Here is a 21,506-nt window from a genome sequence, read left to right as displayed (position 1 = left end):
AAAGAAAAACATTTGAGTTCATATTTTGGTTTTGTCACATACTGAGTGACCTTTGGAAAGTTACTCACATTGAGCCTCAGTTTCCTCATCTTAAATGGAGGCAATACCACCTATCTCACAAAACTGTTGTAAGAACTAAATAGAACAACTATTGGAAAGTGTCTGGTACATCACTGATATTAAGAACTGTAAGATTTTATAAAAAAATAACAGCATGAGTAAATACGTAAATACTGAAAGGAAGACATTGCTTCTAATCTCTTATTGGTAGGACAATTTTCATTAAAGTAAGACATTTTGTTGATATCCACACATTCATGTTCCTCCCATTTAAACGTGGGTGTGCTATGTAATTTGGACAGCAACTTTAGAGAGGAAATCTAGAATTACAGGATACCCTGAATCTGCTGGTACATATAAGCAGCAAGTTGTCAACACTGCCTAGAGTTCTCAATAAATATTGTATTGGAGGCATGTAGACAGGTTTTGTTGGATAAGGATAACCACGTGAGCTAACGAGAACACTAACTGGCTGTCAACAAATGCTTCCTTCTAGAGATAAGCTTAAGAACCTGTGTAACAATGTGGGAATCAATATTCAATGTCTACAAAGCAGTCTTTAACACTGGAGAATTCCAAAGAATAGATTTGAGTTGAAAAGCAAAGAAAATGGAGCAGTTATTGGATACCTGCTCTTTGCTGATCATTGTACTGGGTACATAAAACTCTGTTTCCTTAGTTGATTTCTTATATCACAAGCAGAAGAATTGAGATCCAGAGAGTTATTAAGACTTGTCTTATATTACAGTAAGGGTTAATGTCAGGGCCAGGATTAGAACCCAGAGACTAGTAACGAAGTCTTGAGCCCTCATCCTTTTCACAGTAATCTGCTAGTCATCAAGCAGGAAAAGCCCTGGTTGGGCTAACTCCTGTTGCACCCGTGAAGAAAGATGGTTCCTCCTTTCCTCAACATCATGAAAGGATTGTGCAAACATGGCAACTCCCACTCATACCCTCACCTCCATAGTTCTGTAAGAGATACTAAACAGTACCTGATGCAATTTAAAACTACAGAGGGCAATGAAAAAAATTGTGATGAACAAAGAGAAGATCTAACCCCTTGCCTTCATTTTACACTGGGAGAAATTGAGGTCCAGCAAAGCTAAGTTAATGTGCCCACAGTCACAAAAAAGACAGTAGGACAAATATGACCCCTATTATGGGGCCCATATTCCAGTATCTTTTGGGCAAGAGACCAAGAGCTCTACTTTTTCTGTTATCTTTTGTGTTCTGATCTATAGATCAGTGGTTCTCAAACCTAAGCAAGCATGAGAATCATCTGGAGGGCTTCAAAAAGGATAAAATAATGGGCTCCATCCCAGAATGTCTGATTCAGAGATCTGGATTGGGGCCCAAGATTTTGCCATTCTGACAAGTTTCCAGTGATGTTGATTCTGCTGGTCCAAGAACCACATTTTGAGGACCCCCTTTGTGGAACTGATACTGATTTCAGTGTTTTAACTCCTTACTTTAGTACCAAAGTTCCTCCTTCAAATATGTTGGGAAGAGGAATATAAATTCTGATCAGACTTCCTTGGGTTTGCAAATGTAGAAAGAAATATGCTTGGACAAGTGCAGTAATGGTATGGACTCTTACTGGGAAACTTTTGGACAAAACCTGGGTAAACAGTGGCAGGACCTTGGAGATGATAAAGTCCTTAATTTTATCTATTCCATATTATTTCAGAGCAGCCACCAGCAACCCATCTATTAGAGCAGTGCTTCCCAATCTTCTCCATGTCAGGACATACCTACAGAAGGATAATGTTTTTACAACACTGGAGTGAAAATATAGGCTCTACATGGCCAGAATTAGCCAGTTCCAGACACCCAGGCTCTTTGGCTAAAGGGATGAATATTTTCTTCTACCTAAACCGATTCAAGGCACACGGTTGGGTAGCTCTCTGTTGCAGAACCACAAGAAGCAGGGTAGCTGAGGCATCAGTATGAAGTTTAGATCCTTTATACGTAGAAGGCCCACCAATATTACTGGTTCTCATCTTATTAATGATGGCAATGGAATCCCAATAGTCAAAAATAATTAAAATACAAAAAGCTTAAGCAAGGAGAAAAGGAAAAAAAAGTCATTCAAAGGGGAACATCTTTGTTAAATAGTAACTAAGGATACTAGAACTCTGATTCCTTCCCAGTTCTTAAATTCTATACCTGAATCTTAAGATACTGTCTTTTTTATTCCATGATAATAATTTTTTTTTTGAGGAAGATTGGCTCTGAGCTAACATCTGTTGCCAATCTTCCTCCTTTTTTCCTTTTTTCTCCCCAAAGCTCCAGTAGATAGTTGTATGTCATAGTTGTACATCCTTCTAGTTGCTCTACGTGGGACGCCACCTCAGAATGGCTTGATGAGCGGTGAGTAGGTCTGCACCCAGGATCTGAACCAGCAAACCCCGGGCTGCTGAAGCAGAACACGCGACTTTAACCACTATGCCACTGGGCCAGCCCCGAGAATAATTTTATTGACTCATTTTTTCATGTTACCAAAACCCCCTTGATGCTTATTTCACAGAATCTAGGAAAATATTGCATGTTAGATGTACTATTGCAGCATGTATCACTAACAAATAATTCTGTCAGTAAAAAATATGTCCCAATGCTTTCTTATCACCTAAAAGCAGAATTTTAAATTTACAGAAGGAGCTCTTTTAAACTCACTTTGACTTAGCCAGTTTCCATATATCACTCTGTGCATCCATCAAGAGGAAAAATAAGCTAATCCTATCACTATTTCATATTCCGCATCTGACACTTATCAATCACTTCATGACTCCTCCATAATACATGTCCTTTTCTGCTCCATGCCATGCCTTAGTTCAACACTATTGATACAACTTAAAAACACTGATGAACTATCATCTCTAGGATTTTCTTCCAACTCCCATTCATTCATTCTGCAAGTTTGGATCTCCATGTCGCAAATGACCACCAAAGCCCAGAACCACTGGCCAGTTATGAAGGCAAGATGTACCCTGAATTCATAGATGTAAAAATACTTCTTAAATGTGTCTTGGAATTGATGAAATATAGAAAATTCCTTTCAATATTGCTGAGAGCTCACAGAAAAGCAATGCCCCTGGGTTTAAGAACAACCACACTTTTGTTTACGGAAAGGTGCCCTTTCTCCATGTACCAAAGCCCCTTTATGAGATTAAAAACCCTGGTATTTGGAGTCTTCTTTTGAAGGACTTCTTTCAACCCACACCTTGAAATCCTGAGCTACTCTTATCAACTGTTGCCTCTGGAATAGTCACTGCCACAGAGGATTCTAATCAACTGCTTTGGAAGCAGAGAGGTTCAGCAAACCAAGCCTTCTAAAGATAGACTTATTTTTTACAGGCATACTGAGGACAAACTGAGCATGTCCCAGGTTGGCATAAAACCACTCCATCCCAGCTTATTTCCAACAGGACTCCCGGCTGAGAGCCAGGCTGGATGTCACCCTGGGAAGCAGCCTTTTCTGCGTGAAATGAAGTCCAGACTGCTGTCCTACTAAGACAGTCTTCATTCAGATAAGCTCAAAAAGTACCTTGCCTATGGAGTACCTTCCAAGTGCCCAGCACTCTTTTTAAATCAGAGTTGCTTGGGAGTGAGGTTACAGAATATTATAGTAAAGACAAGGTGTCCTTCCCTCAAGGAGCTGATGCTTTGGCTGAGGAAACAAGGTTTGGACGTATGAAATAATTAAAGAAAAATACGAGATGCAGATCAATCTCAAATCTCCAATCAAACGCCAAGCAGTAAATACTGTGAGTGTCATATTGACTGGAGTTATCAAGAAACATTGTTTGGTGAACATGGACATAGCTGGCTCCTGAAGGATGCATGGAGTTCAGTTACACAGAAAGACAGTTCAAAGTAATCATGAGCAAACTGCAGAAATGGGGATATTGAACAGACATGTACAGGTGGAGTTCGGAGGACACATGTGGATAATCAAGCTCACACACTTTACCATAAGCAAGACAAGTACAAAAGTGTAAAAATTTGACATGGAGATTATTTCACAGTCAGAAGAATCATTATCATCCCGGCCAGAAGAGTTGTCAAAGCTATGGAGCAAAGTCTGAAAAAACAAGTGAAATAAAAACACAATAGTGCTTGGACTCTTTCTCCATCTTCCAGGAATGCGTGAAGCACAGACAATAATAGGTCAAGTAAGAAAACACCTGACTGGATACCTTCTATATAACCAAATGCAGTTACTTTTAGTTGTACACCCCCAAACACAATCAACTAAGTTATACCCAAAGGTGGCTGTCTTGTGGCATTCATACTGCAGGCACATTCTCCACATAAACCAACTTTAGTCCCTCAACAGGGAACTGAAGGATCAGAAGTTGTATTCTCCAGACAAATACAATCTGAATGTTCTGATGTCAGGCATCTCTTATTACAAAATAAATTCATGTTATTTTGTTAAATAATATTCAATATTATAGCATTAGTTAAATATCCCCAATATTATAGCATTAGCCTGGTGGTTCTCAACTGGGAAGAAGCCACTTCTCCCTAGACATTTGGGAATATCTGGAAACATTTTTGGTTGTCACAACTGGGAATGGGGTTGCTATTGGCATCTAGTGGGTAGAGGTCAGGGATGCTGCGAAACATCTTACAATGCACAGGACAGTCCTAGCAACAAAGAATTATCTGGCCCAAAATATCAACAGTGCTAAGGTTGAGAAACCCTGCTTAACCCTTACCAGTTTACATGCTAAGAATCAACCTGCTTCCAAGAAGTTGTTGCCAATGTTTTTTTCCAGCCAAGTATTTTTAAGTCCAAGTAACAGAATAAAATATAGCTTTAAAAATAAGAGTCCATTATCTCTCATCAAAAGAAGGCTACAGAGGGCTCGAGGCCCATGTGGGCCCCAGGCCAGTACAGCCATCACAGCGGTGGAGCACATGAAGGGGCGGCATAGGCACTGCAGCCTCCCCTACTGGTGGCCACGCACACTGCACTAAGGCCAGCATGGAACCCAGACGTCCTGGGACGTGATGAAGACACGACAGTGTGACCGTTCTCAAGTTCATCTCTTCTCAGAAGAGCCTGGTGTTGGTGAAGCAGTTCTGGCCAACTGTGTATGCAGGCAAGGTGAACAGCAATTCCCAGGGTCCCTGGTAGCCAAGGACCAGGACAGGCCCCAGGAGCTGCAGGCAGCCCTGCCCTGCTTGGCAGGGGTGACATACAAGCTATACGCCGGCCTCATGGGGCAGCCCGAGCTCTTGCTGGAGGAAGTGGCCTGCAAGGAGGCTTGGGGGGAGTGTGGCTATCACCTGGCCCCCTCTGATTGGCACTGGGTCGCCACATGCAAATCTGGAGTGAGACTGACCAGCTAAACCATGTTCTACACAGAGGTGACAGATGCCAAGCATGGCAGCCTGGGGGAGGTTCTGGTGGTGGAGGTCAAACTCACTGAGGTCATGCGCCTGCCTTTGGATGGCACCCAGGCCTTCACAGACAACTTGGATGTCCCTAAGACCTTCAGTGTCATCTTTGGTATCTCATGGTTCCTCAGCCTGGTGGCCCCTGGCCTGGGTTCCCAGTGAGAATCCAGAGGATAGGACAGAGGCCAGTCCTGGCCACTCACCCTGCAGACCCAACAAAGGCTTGCATAGCTTTAAAAAAAAAAAAAGCCTACAGCTAGATATATCCAAGGTTGCTTAACTCAGAAGCTCGGTGGCATTAGGTTTCCAGATAGCCTTCTAAGTGATTTTTTTTTTTGGCTCTCCCCTTATAGTCAGTGTGGCAAACTGAAAAATGTCCCCCCGCCCCCGCAGCAAAAAAAAAAAAAAAAAATTCACATCCTAATCCTTGGAACCTGTGAATATTACCTTAGATGGTATAAAAGGGTGTTTGTAGATATGACTAAGGATCTTGACAGAGGGAGATTATCTTGGACTATCTAGGTGGGCCCTAAATGGAATTACATGTATCCTTATAAGAGGGAGGCAAAGGGAGATCTGACAACACACAGAGAAGAAGGAGACAAAAGATTTTAAGATACTGGCCTTGAAGACTGGAATGATACAGCCTAAAGCTCAGGAATGCCAGCAGCCACCAGTAACTGGAAGAGGCAAAGATTCTCCCCTGGAGCCTCCAAGGGCTTGATTTTAGTCCAGTGATACTGATTTTGGACTTCTGGTCTCCAGAATTGTGAGAGAATAAATTTCTGTTTTTTTAAGCCTCCAGATTTGTGGTAATTTGTTACAGCAGCCACAGGAAACTAATACAGTTACAAAATGGCTACCGCAGATCCAGATATCACCTCCTCAGTTGCGAAGGAAGAGAGAAAACCTCTTTTCACACATCAATAACCCTCTTCCTTAAACAACTAGAACTAGAGAGGAAAATCTTCCCAGGGGCCTTAGGTCTCCGTGGCCGGAGTTAGGTCACGTGCCTACAGCTAAGATCATCACAAGATAAGCAAAACAAGATAATCACGATTAGTGTAGACCAATCATGGTGCATCCTCTTGAGCCCAGAGCAGGCCAGTGTTTCCTGAGTGTGTTATCTGGTCAAAACTTTGTGAAGAGTCTATCTGTCCCCTTGGTGCTCAGCATCTGCCCCAGCCTCTTCACCCTGCCCCGCATGGCCATGTCAATTGTGGCAATGCTGGGATCTGACTGCTTATGGGAGCCCAGCTGTTCTCGCAGAGGCTCCCCACCGTTGCCACGGCTTGGGGCTCTGCGAGATGTCACTGCTCTGCCCCCAGCTCCTCCATCCCAGTCACAGGAAAGGCCCATCCCTTTCACACAATGCACAAGCCCATAGTGTTAGACTTCACAGTCAAAAACTAAAGTTCTCCTCATCGTGAGGGAGCTGTGATTTGAGATGAGAGTGATTTATCACCAGAAGAGAGATGAGTGGGAAATAAGATCAATACCTTATTTGGATTAACTTTTACTTATATCTGTTTTCTACAGATCTGGGTTTTCACCGAAATTATTTTATGTTAGCAGCAGCAGCAGACCAATCTATACCAAACTAACTTGGACTATTTCCAAAGTTCTCTGTGTCCAGCAGAGTTTAAGATTGCATCTCTTTCTCCTTTGAGCCTCTTCATCATTCTCCTTCACGTTCTCACGCACAGAAGCAGCACAGCATTAATAAAAGCCTAACGTAGAGTGTTCTCATTTCTCTGCTTTGGTCCTCAACTGGGGTTGGCAAGTCTAGGCTACAGGCTGGTGCAGTGTAACTCTGTCTTCCCTCTGCTGCCCTAATGAGGGCATCTGGGCTGGGGGGCACTGGCAGAAGACAGTACCATCAATGGTAAGATGATTATCAAATTGCAAAAGTGACCTGTATTTTCTAAGGTTAGCATGACTTGGCCACTGTGAAGCCGTAAGAGGAGAAAAGACTTGTTTACAAAGTGATGGATTATAGGCAAGAGACTAAGACCCTGTCAACATCTGTAGCATACCCATTTATTAATGTCCACCATAATAGTTTAGGACCTTGACATGTGTTAAAAATAGTCTTGAAAATAGACCTCCTGTGCTTCGGAGTCTCTTTCTAGCATCACTATGATAATTAATGTCTCTTGACAGATTTATCATTCTGTGATCCTCTGAACGTATTCTGAGCACCTTCTATGTTCAAGGTACAGTGGCAGGCACTGGGATACGGAGAGTGTCCAGGCAGGGCTGGAGAATCCTCTAGGAGTTCACAATCCACTGCAGTGCTTCCTCAATTTTTATTCTTAAATTCATGATTGCTACATGCTTTCCTAGTAGACTGTTTGCATACCCGCAAGAATAATTTCAACAATTTGTTTTAGAAAAACAATAGGAATACTGAATTTTTAAAATGTTTTGCCAAGCTTCACCCACCCCAATCCTGCAGTGATTCTGTTGATCATTGTCTGGGTGAACTGAGCATGCTCCTGGAGAATTTGTGGTCCAAAGGAGTACATTAAAGCTGTGGTGCAATGAAGTAATTTTCCCCAGGTTGCCATGCTGCTTGGTCACTACACACAGAGAATCAAAGAGGGCACGCCCTCCATGAGACTGTGAAGAACACATTGTGCTTTTCTAGATGCAATGTGCTTATCGCCAAACACTGGGCTTTCCAATCACTTTGTGTTCAGTTAGAGATCCAGGAAACCCAAACCGAGCCAGCCAAATGCAGAGCAGCTCAGCAGAAGCAGTTTTAACAGGTGCCATCGGTAAGGTCTTAGGGAAATTTTTGTTCCCCCCATCCTGGGAAAGCACGTGCTATAGCAGAAAGAACAAAACCTTTGGCAGCAGACTGTCCTGGGTCATATTCTGGTTCTGTGGCTTGACTGGTTGGGTTTGCTTGGATAAGTCAAAGTCTGAGCCTCATTTCCATCTTTGGATTACTTTACAAAATGGGAATTATCATCATAATATCTACAGTTGAATCCACTAGTCAAAGGCCATTTGCAGATCACTGTTAATCTCAAGTAGAAAGTCTGAAAGATCATTGAAGAGTTTATGTACAGGAATCTTCTTTGCTTTGACCAATTCCCCAGTAATTAACTTCACCTTTTTTTCTCTCTAGATGCAACCTAGAACTCAGTAACCTAGTTCTGTATGCTCACCACTACAGCATGTTAGACATCTCTTTACTTAGATGCTTGGATACGAAAAAAGAATTCTTTAAGAAGTCTAGCCCAGTAATTTCCTTCCTCCTTCTTCCTTCTATGTCATCAAAGCTGGTTCAACACATAACAGAATAGCAACCTTTTGTCTAACTCCTTAAAGTTTACCAAACCGTTTTACATATATCTGTGGTTCTCAAATGTTAGCATCTTTCAGAATCACCTGGAGGACTTGTTAAAGCACAGATTGCTGGCCTCATCCCCAGAGTTGCTGATTTAGTTGGCCTGGGGTAGGACCTGAGAATTTGCTTTTCTAACAGGATTCCAGGAGATGCTGATGGTCTGGAGAATCTTGACATACATCATTTCAAGACTACATTAAAGCAGCGGGCAACTACCTACCAGCAATTGCAGGATGCCATGAATGGCACAGCTGCTCCCCACATATTGTTTGTGTTCTTTGGCGGAAGTCACTCCTTCCGGTTTAAACAGCAAGAGTCCTATAAAGTGAAAATAAGCTATCTGTGATGAATAGCTACAGTAGCCGTAATCAACATTGTCATTTTATCTCAGATGTTTTTCCTTTAGGTTAGCTCAGGGATCAGCAAACTTTATCTTAAAGAACCAGATAGTAAATTTTTTTGGCTCTGTGGGACATATAGTCTCTGTTGCAACTATTCTACTCTGCTTTTGCAGAACAAAAATAGTCATAGACACTGGGAAAAGGAATGGATTTGGCTGTATTCCAGTAAAACCTTAGGCTGCCAGGCCATAGTTTGCCAACCTCGGGATTAACTTGATCACACTCAGAGGACTTAAGGAAGACACAGAGAGGAGGCCCTGAATCCTTTTTTAGATAGGAGGGGCCTAAAGGGGACCCTAAAAAGGGAGGAGGTCCTTGGACCATTGATAAACTTTTAAGGATAGGAACAGAGTCCCTCAGGGAAAGGGTTGTAGAGAAGGGTGGGTGGGTCTGAAAGAAAGCATCCTTCTCTGATTGATTTTATTCTAGTGACCGTCAAGCTCATATCTTCATAGGAAGATGCATGGTTCTGCTTCAGGTCTGTGTAGGTACAAGTCAAAAAGAAAAGGAAGCCATAAGCCTGGATGTAGTATGCAGCCCTGGGTGATGGGAAGGAGGGGTCACTGTGGATAAGAGAACTCAATCACTCAATCAAGTGGCCACCAGGGCAGCAGGAGAAAGATGATTCTGAAGCAGAACAATTAGCAGTACTCTGCTATCACTTCACTCCCACACAAGCACTTACAAGCAACCAACAGATAAGAAAATAAGTGTAACAAATACCTCTTTGGAATACTAAAGAGCCCTAAAGGATGTCTTACTTGGATAGATAAAGAAACAAACAAAAGAAAGGAATTATTTGAGGACAGAAAACTGCTTAGAGGATCATGTCAGCCTTTTTTGGAGAAAGTATTCCAGCCCCCAAAAAGGTACAGAGCAGTGGAACCCAGGAAGGACAGCTGAGGGGCTGAGCCTCCAGCTCCACAAGTGAGCATCCTGCCCATGTCTTCCCCATCAATGGAGAAAGTCTACCACCCCCCCACACACCCCCACCCGGGAAACACATACTGGTCCAGAGCCTACTAGATTTAGATCTGGACTTTCAAATGTCTCATCAGAGCCTTCACTTGGTTGAGAGTCCAGAAACCTGATAGATTCAGGCGAAAAAAAACTGACTCACAAAGAATGTCATCAAATATAGCCACTCAGGTGTGTGGAGGCCAGGTTCTCACTGAGTCTGTCCTGCCTCCAGAGCCTTCGGCCCTTCTGTTACCAAACAAAACTGGAGTTTCTCTTGCTCAATACACATAGAAACAAACAAACAAAAAAACCCACAATTATTACAGCATCAGCTTTTGGGAAACAAATCAGCTTTATTCTGCACGATTGATCTTCAGGGAGACAGGGGCTACGTACCATCAGATTTGTCTCCCGGATCCAGGGCTTGGGGCACAATTTATGGGATGAATGGGAGGGCGGTCTGAAGAGTAGAGATAGATGATTGGAGGTAAGGAGAAGTGAAGTAATTGATTATCTGCACACATGTAGTCAAGCTTCATTGCTTGTTCATAGGATGCATATTCACAAAATGGAGGTGTTACCATGATTTGAGGGTGGAGTTTTAACTCCTTGACATCAGAAAGGTCACTTACCGAGCATTTGTGCAAACTCAGCTGATGAGTTGGTGGTCTCAACCAGCCTGAACCAGACAAGGGTTCTCAGTTCCTGAAAAACCACTCAATTACTCTGTTGATAAGATGTCAGTTGAACTGGTCCTGGAGGGCCTGTGGTTACACTTCCACCCTCCCACGTTACCTAGGGATGGAGGTGCACATTGTAATACTTAATACAATGTTTTAGCTTCATTTTAGATTCCATTTTTTATTCAGTTAACTGACCTGAATAGAATTATAATATTTCTAATATAATCTAAACGTCATTTATTGAGCATGCCACAGAGAGAATTTCAATTTTCTTTCAGATTATTATTTTCCCACTGCATATTTAATGGAAAAGAGAAATTATTTTCTCCTTTCTTGATTACAGACATTTCAAACTAGTGCTGTGAGAAATTCGGAAAGGCATTTGTATTGTCAAAATGCCCTGTCCCTGCCAAAATACTTAGGTGGATATTAACCCCAAACCAAAAATGAACTCTTGACACCCTAATGTTTGTATTCTTAGAATGGAAAAAATACATATTTGAGGCATATGACATTCTAAATAGGGGTTTGGGGGTGAGTCTTCCAGAGAAATTCAGAGACCTGGATGGTGAGTTTGAGGAAAGACATTCTGTCACTGCCACTCTCACATCTTAGATGGACTCTCATTTTAGAGAAGACCAAATGTGTTGCGCAACTTTTGGATTTTCCATTTAGAATGAATTTTCTAATTCTAAGCATAGATGAAATTAATGACGTTAATGACCTCAACTTAAAGCAGGTTTAATTGACATGCCAAGTTTTTATGCATACGTACCTATATATTAGAGAGAGATATTGATATGTACAAAGAGAGACAGACAGAGATGAGAAAGAGACACAGAAAGAGATAAAAAGAGATAGATACACAATTTTGCTACATGTTACATACATAAGCTACATATATGATATACAACTTACGTATAGATACAAATAGGGGAACTTAGTATAATCTCCACGTGTTACATAGACCTACTAATTTAAAGTAATCATAACATAATTTGAAATAAACATATTCAGTAAGGTAAACAAAAAAGGAATAACAATTTTTATATTAATTGTATTCTCATCTTTCTCTAAAGTATTATTTAACTGCAAGTCACCTGCTACTTTTTGAAATAATAGCATTAATGAAATGGCCTTTGCACCCCACATTGGATATATCACAAGGCCCTTGGGACTTAGTGATGAGGAGGAAAATACAAGTTTTGTTTAAGCTATCATAAGATAAAAATATGAAAATCCCTGTGATGATCTCACATAGGAAAGGTGGGGATTGGAGGAAGAATGATCTAAATGTTCCCTAGTTTGTCAGAGTTCAAAACATTTAGAAAATTGAGAAAAAGAATTTCCATATACCAAAGGATAGTTTTAAAAAACACACACACACAAAAAAATAATTCATTTTATTTCTTAAGTGAGGTGCCTAGGGGATATGTGACACCTTAGTCAAAAGCCTGGGGCTCTGTGTGCTTGCATTTTGCTGGTGTGAATTAAATCATCTCGTCCGATGTATGTTTCCATAGAGTGACAGGTAGTTCCTGTCCCACTTGTGAACATATTTACTCTGATAGGCTTGGGGGGAAAGACCCCTACTTAGCCAGCATGATTCAGCTGGTCTGTGGGGCTGCTTATCTGCACATACAGTCTTAAGCAAACTAGCTCTCAGCCCTCAGAATTTTGGAGGATTTTTCCCAGCTTTATTCAGGTATAATGGACAAAACTGTATGTATTTAAGGTGTACTACGTGATGATTTTTTATATATATTTTACATATATATATAGTATAATATGTAGTTAAATGACTACCACAATCATTTAACACATCCATCATCTCACATAGTTTACCATCACATGTGTGTATGCACAAGCACGTGCTAAAAGATCATCTTTAAAGGAGTCCTATATCGCATGTTATCAAATTTCAAAATATTATATGGACTAACAATTATTCTGTGTTTAGGACACACCAAGAAAATTGTTACCGGGGAAGGAATGCATGGTCAAAGGATACCTTACTGGACAAAATACTTCATTCTTTCATTTACATGACTTCATGCAGGTTCAGAAAAACAAACACACAAGTCAGATGGAGAGTTGGCTTGACAGAAGTTCATAGAAAAAAATAATCTGAATTTTTGTTTACCGCTGACTCTATATACGAGCCCAAAAATTTGACTTATTTTCTTTAAGGCAAATGCCATTTTATACAGAGTCAACAGAAGTATGGTCTCCAGTTTGAGGAGGGCACTGGCTGTATTCTGTCCCCATTCTCTTCCTCCACACATATATCTTTCCTCAAAACCCAGCCCCTAGTTTCCTCCAGCAGTCAGACTGTATCTAGATTGTGTTTAGTTATGTATACATTAGGATAATTAGAACAGCTCTAGAAGATTAACCTGGGGTCAAAACCTGGAAACCAAGTGGTAAAATAACTAAAGTAATTAGCATAGTTCATCTTGGAAAAGAAAACCCTTAGTGGGCCATAAAGGATGTCTAAACATCTGAAAGGCCACACTGCAGACAAAGCAGTAGACTTGCCCTGCTAGTATAGAGAGTAGAGTGAGGGTCAGTGTAGAGATAACTTATTATTTATTAAACCCAAGTTGAGTTATCTGGTACTAAAATAAGACTATTCTGTAATGTGGTGGGCATCATTTCACTCGAAACATTCCATGACAGTCTGGATAACCATTGGGCATTGATGTTATAGAAAAGATTGAAATGTAGATCTCAGGACTCAAAAAAGTTCATTGTAGGGACCAGCTCAGTGGATAGTGGTTAAGTTCGCACATTCTGCTTCGGCGGCCCGGGGTTCGCAGGTTCAGATCCTGGGCACAGATCTACACACTGCTTATCAAGCCATACTGTGGCAGGCGTCCCACATAAAATAGAGGAAGATGAGCACAGATGGTAGCCCAGGGCCAATCTTCCTCAGCAAAAAGAGGAGGATTGGCAACAGTTGTTAGCTCAGGGCTAATCTTCCTCACCAAAAAATAAAATTAAATTAAATTATTAAAATAAAATAAAATAAAATAAAAGGTCACTGTAGTTCAGCTTTACTTTTTCTTCTTGAATCCTCTCCATAAATTCCCTGCCAGGTTGTTACTCAGCTGATGAGGATACATGTCTACTGACAGAAAAGGCAACCTTTTGGGAGGGAGATGGAGCCAGACTTGTATTTCTCATGAAGTTATCTGCCTCAGATTATGTGACTTCATGGTCAAAAAAACAAACAAACAAACAGATTCCGTGCTGCTCTCCATCACCAACCTCCTGCACCAGAATGTCTGGGATGGCCCCAGGCATCTACATTTTCAATGAACTCCTTCAGTTTACTCTGATACACATTAAAGTTTGAGAAACATTGAACTAGGTGAACATAAATGTCTTTCTGATGCCAGGAGGCTATGAGAAAGAACAGTAGGCTAGCGTCTTAGTTTCCCCACAAGGATTAATTCAATTCAGCGCTATAAAGATATTTTAAGTGAATAGACATCTGCAAGCTTTGGGGGCATAATAACCTAATATTTAATGAAGGGTTTGCTTCTTTATACAAAACAGTCCACTTTCTCCAATGCCAGTTGGAGACATGGCATGTCTCCAAGTTCCCTTGACATGATTTCCAGGGACGTGAGAAGCTGGGACACCCTCTCATCTTATATGGACACATTCCAAGATTTCCCATCCCAGACAAAAATCACCAAGTATCATCATTATTGGAAAACACCGATTTGCTTTCTTGGACCTTGAAACAGAAGTTTAAAACTGGGAAATATCAAATTTGACTATTTTATAGACCTTTGGAGAAGCATCTGTTTAAATACATGTTAGAGGATCAGGCCCATCCTAACCAAGTCATGGGGTCTTTTCAGTCAGGACATTTAAAATCCTGCAGAATATGAGCCTGACATCCCCTTCATTCTTACTGCCTATTTCCTCCTGTTAACAAATCTTAGACACAGAGTAACTTGAGAGACATGAGAAACTACAAATCATACCCCATGAATGTTGGAGCCCCCTTACACAAGTATGTGTGGGATTGTAGAGTCCAGACGCTAAGGGCTCTAAGTCAAGTTTACAATGATTTACTGAGTACTCACTTTGTACCTCGTATTGTAATTTTAGAGTTCAAAGGAAGAGAGACAGTTGAATCAACCTTCAGGAAAAAAAAGATTATTTGATGCTCATCCCTAGAATTCTCACCCTTGGGAGACCACCTCACCAAGCAGCAAGGAGTAATTTTCATGGCTTACAAATTCTTCCTCATAAAGTTTCTTTTCTCAAAAGTCTGCCCCTCATCATTCACAGGAAAAATAGGCACCTAATACTCAATCTTCTCAGAACAGCAGCTCTAGTCTGCCGGAAACAGTCTCTCTCCTATTAACCGTGGGGTTCAAATATATGGATATCACCATGGATTTACTGACAGTGTGCTGGGGTGACCACTGATGGATCCAGGCCGAGTTTCTCATCCCAGATGGGTCAACTTAACATATGTTCAATGGTTTTTAAATGTGGACCAAGAGATTGACTTTCAGTCTTTCTATGGAAGTAAAGGTGAGAGATACAGGGCATCGGAGCTGCTGGTGGCCATGTGTTCAGCCCTGTGGAGGAAGGTAATTTGCATCAATGAAGCCAACATGCAGAGAAAATCAGAGAAGAAAGAAGAGCTGGAAGTTTCCAGACCCTGTATCCAGTTGCACTGAAGCATGACTATACATTTGTCTTTCTAATTCCGTGGTTAGGTAAGAAAATCCAGTAAGTTCCTTTCTGTGTCCTAGTTTGAGCTGATTTTTCTTTCTTTTAACTAAAAGAGTTACACTAACAGAGAATATGAAATATCTAGTAACTGAAGTCCTGTTGTACACAGACCCATTGTCTCCAATTCCTCACACATTTGGTTGTCCTTTTCTGAAGGTTAATGGAGATCTCTGTCAATATGTAGATCCAATCATAATGTAAGCTCAGAAACTAAGTCCTGAAGCTAAGGGAATATTCTTGATGGAAATCATTAGAACTTGAAAAATGTTCTTTATTTGTTTTAAAATGATCAGAATAAAGGATTTTTGGAAATAGCTTGAAAACAAGAAGGAGTTAAAGGCTAACACTCTAGTCAATGTTTTCTGTTGTAACTCACAGATGTACATTCAAAGACCTGTGATATAGTGGAATCTTATAAAATCCCAATTCTCTCCCAGTCTCTGTGCCCACGTTAAAATCCATATCCTATTAAGATGTTTTGCCTACTCGGGGAAGAATATCTTTAATCTTAACAAAAAAACAAAACCTAAGGAAACTCACAACAGAAATGGAACATAATATCTGTATTTGTCCATAAACAAAATGACAGAGTATGTTTTCGTATATGGGGGTGGGCAAGAGGGGCTGGCCAAGGGGAGGTAAAGAAGACGCAAGGATAGGAAGGATAAGAGGGGGAGAGAGGAGAAAGAAATTGGAAAACTTTCAGAATGTAAATTAATGGTTAGAAGATGCTTTATAGCTACATGATGTTTATTGACACCCTGGAGGCATATTTAATGTAAGATCTTCCTGATCTAGATTTAAATAAGAGCCAAAGTAAATTAGCAGAAGAAAAACTATAGACGGCTTGAAGGTGCATAGCAATGGAATAGAATATAGACCTAAAACTAACACTAACAGAAGAGATGAAGAGAGTTGATCCCAAGAAAAGTAAAAATCAAATAGGTGGGTTCAAGTTTCTTTCTGTTAGCCATCCATCCACCTCTCTGTCAGTATCGAACACCTATTATGCTTCAGACGCTGGGCTAAAGCCTGAGGAGAATACAGACATGAATCAGACAGCTCCTGCCTATAACTACTACCCCCTAGAAAGAAAAAGAAACTGTGAACAAAAATAACTCAAGACCCAAGACAGTGTGAGGGTCATGACTGACCTAAAGTGTTCTCAGGATTCAGAACAAGGAGAAAGCATTTCCTGCTAAGAACTTCATGGTGAAGGTAGCATAGGAACGGGACTTCATGGGATGAGTTCACTTTCAAAGCCACTCATCCAAAAATACAGGGCCCCAGAGCATGGAATGAAAGCCCTCTGTACATTCTTGATGGCTCCTAACACCCCAAAAGTGTCATAATTGACTTGTTTTCCTTCCATTTCCAGCTGTGAGGTCACAGATGTTTCAAAGGGCTTCTGCTTGATTTCTTTCCCATCCTTTCTGGTTTCTTCAGAAGATGAGATTATTATAAAATGTGCTTTTAAAAATTGCTTTGAGGGGCCGGCCCCATGGCTTAGCGGTTAAGTAGGCGCACTCTGCTACTGGCAGCCCTGGTTCGGATCCCAGGCACGTACCGATGCACCACTTGTCCAGCCATGCTGAGGCCGCGTCCCACATACAGCAACTAGAAGGATGTGCAACTATGACATACAACTATCTACCGGGGCTGTGGGGAGAAAAAGGGAAAAAAAAAAAAAGGACGAGGATTGGCAATAGATGTTAGCTCAAAGCCGGTCTTCCTCAGCAAACAGAGGAGGATTGGCATGGATGTTAGCTCAGGGCTGATCTCCCTCACAAAAAAAAAAAAAAAAAAAGGAAAAAAATTTTTTAAAAAATTGCTTTGACAGAAAGGAAGATGAGCTAGCTCAGAGAGGAGCAGGTCTCTTCTGCATTTAGTGTGAATAAATCAGTGAGCCTCAGACACTAGATCTAGATTCTGAATTTTCTGAATAATCCTTCCAGGTGTCGCATTCTCATGACAATGCTATTCAGATGGCGTTCTGAACCAGAAGAGGCTCCGGACCACAAGAGTTCGTCCTGCTCTTCAGAACTCTCAGAATCTGGACAACAACAAGACACCCTACCTTTCACACCCCGCTCATGACTATTTCCTCTGGGGAGAGACCTCAGAGCAGCTGAATGCAGAGTGGAGACAGAACTCCCAGGAAAATGCCAAATGGGTTTCTTTAAAAAATGAACAAATAGAGAATTCCTTAAACCTTAAAAATATTTGTTGAAAAATGGATACTTACCCTTAGGCTAAAGAAGGTGAGAAGCAGATCTTTTCATCTCCTAATACTCTGTTTCTCCACCATCACAAGATTAAATCCTTAGTAGCAGCAGTAAAGAGATAATAGATATAGAAGAGTCATATGTGCTTATTGTATTAATAAATAAAACCAGGACAAGAGAAAAGTCATATAAGCACAAATCTAAAGGAATCAAACTGGCATCAGTCTGCTCATATGCAAGTCTACAAGCTTGAAGACCATGTGAGAAAAAGATTCTTGAGAGAAAAGAATTGGAACTCAAGAACTCTATACCCAGCAAAGTTACCATTCACCTATCAGGGTGAAATAAAGTTATACAAGGATAAGCAAGAACTCAACAAGTATTTTACCCAAGTACCCTACCAGAGGAAAATACTTGGTAGTGGGGAGACTAATGAAACAACAAATGATCCAGAAGGAATTTCAAGATTGAGGAAAGATTAAGAGTAGAGGAAACAACGGTAAACAAATATTATAACATAGAGATATGATTACATCTAAAGGGATATAGGGCTTTCTAGCTGTCTAGGAACGTATTAGTATGACTCTCAGAGACAAATGCCTAAGGATTTTTAATACAATTTCACAACTCTGAGTTCAGAATATACTTGGGCCAGGACGCATTGATTGGGGAAACAGTGAAAAATGAGAACTGTGTTAGTGGTTGAATGGACCTTACTATACCGTTCTTTTAGGTCAAGTCTAAATTGTACAAAAACAGGATTAAAGAGGTGCATGCAGGGGGACCAACTCATCCCACTTTTCCTGATTTTAGCACAGAAAGTCTCATGTCCCAAGAATCTACTCAGTCCAGACAAACCAGATGGTTGGTCACCCTAGGTGCATGTAACCCGGATGAAGTTGCCCTCAACAAACAAATATCCAGAACAACCTTTGTGTAGAAATGCTAGGCCTGAAGTGAGACAACTGAGGCTTTTAAAAGGTCTAAAGCAGATCTGAACTGGGAGTGGTGAGGGGAAGGCAGGGGAGGGAATCCCTCCCCCCAGGATACTTGTCAACATCTGGAGAAATTTTTGGTTTCTCCAGAATTTTTGGTTTCCCCAGAATTTTTGGTTTCCCCCCAACTGGAGGGGGAATGCTACTGGCATCTAGTGGGTAGAAGTCAAGGATACTGCTAAACATCCTACAATGCACAGGATAGCCTTCACAACAAAGAATTATATGGCCCAAAATATCAGTAGTGCCCTAGTTGAGAAACTTTGGTCTGAAAAACAAAATCAAGCATAAAAGTTATAACATTAAACAAAAAATACATTCAATTTTCCCATTAAAAGACAAAAACTGTCAGACTGGATTAAAAGGAGATCCAAACTATAGTTTATTTAGAAGAAACACACATAAAATAAAGTGATAAAAAAGTCTGATATAAAGAAATGGACAAAGGGATACCAGTCCACTGTAAACAATCTGATGGCAAAAGAGGCAAAATTAATAGCAAACAACTTGGTTCTGAAGATGAAAAATACTGAACAAAATACCGACAGTCGATTTGAATAATAAAAGAAACACATTTAAAAACAAGACAAATGGTCCTAAACAAACTGTGAAAACCAAATAATATATCAGTTAAATATATAAACCAAAATTTTGAAAAACAGGAAGAATTTGATAAAGTATATAATTCTACTGAGAAACTTAAATAAAACTCTCAAGATTAGTCAATTCTGGTAGATCAAAAATCAAAAACATAAACAAAAGTAAAAATATAGAAGAATTAGGTAATTTAATAGAACCTTAAATCTTTTGAAGAACATACTTTTTAGTAAATTCTTGTAATATGTACAAAAAGTTATCAAATATTTTACCACAAAGAAAACCTTAAGATTTATAGTAGATAGATATTTATAAGCCATATTCCCTCATCCTAAGGCAACAAAATTAGGAAAAAAAATTTAAGTGATGAAAAAATCTCTTAGTTGCTTCAAAACAAAAAAAAACTACTCATATATCTCCCGCTAAAATTAAAATGGAAATTATAATTTTTCTGTAAAGCAATTAATTAAACAGAAAATACATCATACCAAAACTTACAGGATACAATGAAAACAGTATTTAGGAGAAAATGTATAGCCTTAAAAATCTTTATAATTAAGGAAGAAAAACAGGACTAGAACTAAGAACTTACCTCAAGAAATTTGGGGAAAGACAGAGAGGTTGACTCCAAAAAGAGTGAAATAAGAAAGTAAAAGCTAAAATTTTTGAAATATGAAACAAAAAAAAAATTTAGAAAGAATAAGTAGATCCAAACCTAAATCTTTAAAGGCCTGATACATTAGAAAAAGGCTTTTATATTCCGATCATGAAAAAAGGAGCAAAACAGAGAAGTCTAAGCCTTATGCTGAGGTCATAAACAAAGAAACAGAGGAAAAGAATTCTACTTGGAACTCTGGGGTGGCGAATTTTGGGGTCCTAGAGAAAATGGATTATTTCTTGGTCAAATACAAACCACTAAAATTTATTAAGAACAGTAAAAAGTCAGAATATATCAATAATTATGGAAAGGATTAGAAATGTCATGACCAGAAAAAACGGAAGTCTCTCTAATTCAGTTTTGAAATCAGCATAACTTTGTTATCAAATGTTCAAAAGATAGTATAAAAAAGAAAACTATGGACCAATCTCACTTACGAATATAATAATAAAAATTCTAAATATAACTTTATAAAACAGAGTCTGACAATATATGAAACACAGTACATTATGAAGAAGCCAAATTTATTCCAGAGATGCACTAGTATTTCAATATCAGGAAATGTATTAACATAACCCACCACATCAAAAAATAAAAGTGGGAAAAATGGTTATACTTATGAGTTCTGGAAAAACAGTTTCATAAAATTCATCATATATGCCTAATGAAAGATTAAGTATAATGATTATAAATAAATGACTTATATTTGATTAAGCTCATTTATCAAAAGCCAAAAATATCATATGCAAAAAGAATTATTTCAATTAAAAATCAAGAACTATAAAGAAAACTCCATGATCACAATTACTATTTAAAATTGACTTGGCAGTTTCAGTAAATGCAATAAAGTGAGAAAATTAAATAACTTATATAAACATTGAAAGATAAAAAATAAAATCTGCATGATTTTATAGATAAAAAACTCATGAGATGCTAGTAAAAATATTTAAAACTTCATCATATTAAGAAGAGAGTTTGGAAAGATGAATTGATGCAGGAAAAATACATAACAGTCAATAGCTTTTCTCTATTTTAGCAATAAGTAACCACAAATGGAAAAAAAATTTATGTTTACAATATGAACAAAACCAATAAATACATAGGAACAGGTTTTAAAAGAAAGGCATAGGACTTATATGAATAAAACTAAAGATTATTAAAGTAAATATAAGTATATTATTCAAATAAATAAGACATGGCATAACATGTTTAGATATGAGAGATTCAAAAAGCTAGAAATATACTTTCTCCCCAAATTAGTGTGTAGTTAATTCAATTCCAGTTAGAAAAAAAAAAAATATGAAAGGAGAAATGCCTGAGAATAGACAAGAAAGTTATGAAAAGTAAGAAAAGAAGCATGAAGGCTACCTTGCCTTTCCAGATAAAAAAACATTTTTTTTCC

At 39.4% G+C, this 21,506-nt stretch overlaps 1 pseudogene; it reads left to right on the top strand.

Moving 5' to 3' along the window:
- The first annotated feature begins 4,983 nt into the window (after positions 1-4,983).
- On the top strand, positions 4,984-5,628 carry LOC101406771 (uridine diphosphate glucose pyrophosphatase NUDT14 pseudogene; annotated as a pseudogene).
- The last annotated feature ends 15,878 nt before the right edge of the window (positions 5,629-21,506 follow it).

This window comes from Ceratotherium simum, chromosome 14 (assembly GCF_057802395.1).
Source record: "Ceratotherium simum simum isolate JZ-2026a chromosome 14, ASM5780239v1, whole genome shotgun sequence".
Lineage (NCBI taxonomy): Eukaryota > Metazoa > Chordata > Mammalia > Perissodactyla > Rhinocerotidae > Ceratotherium > Ceratotherium simum.
This window is presented reverse-complemented; position numbering and strand designations above follow the sequence as displayed.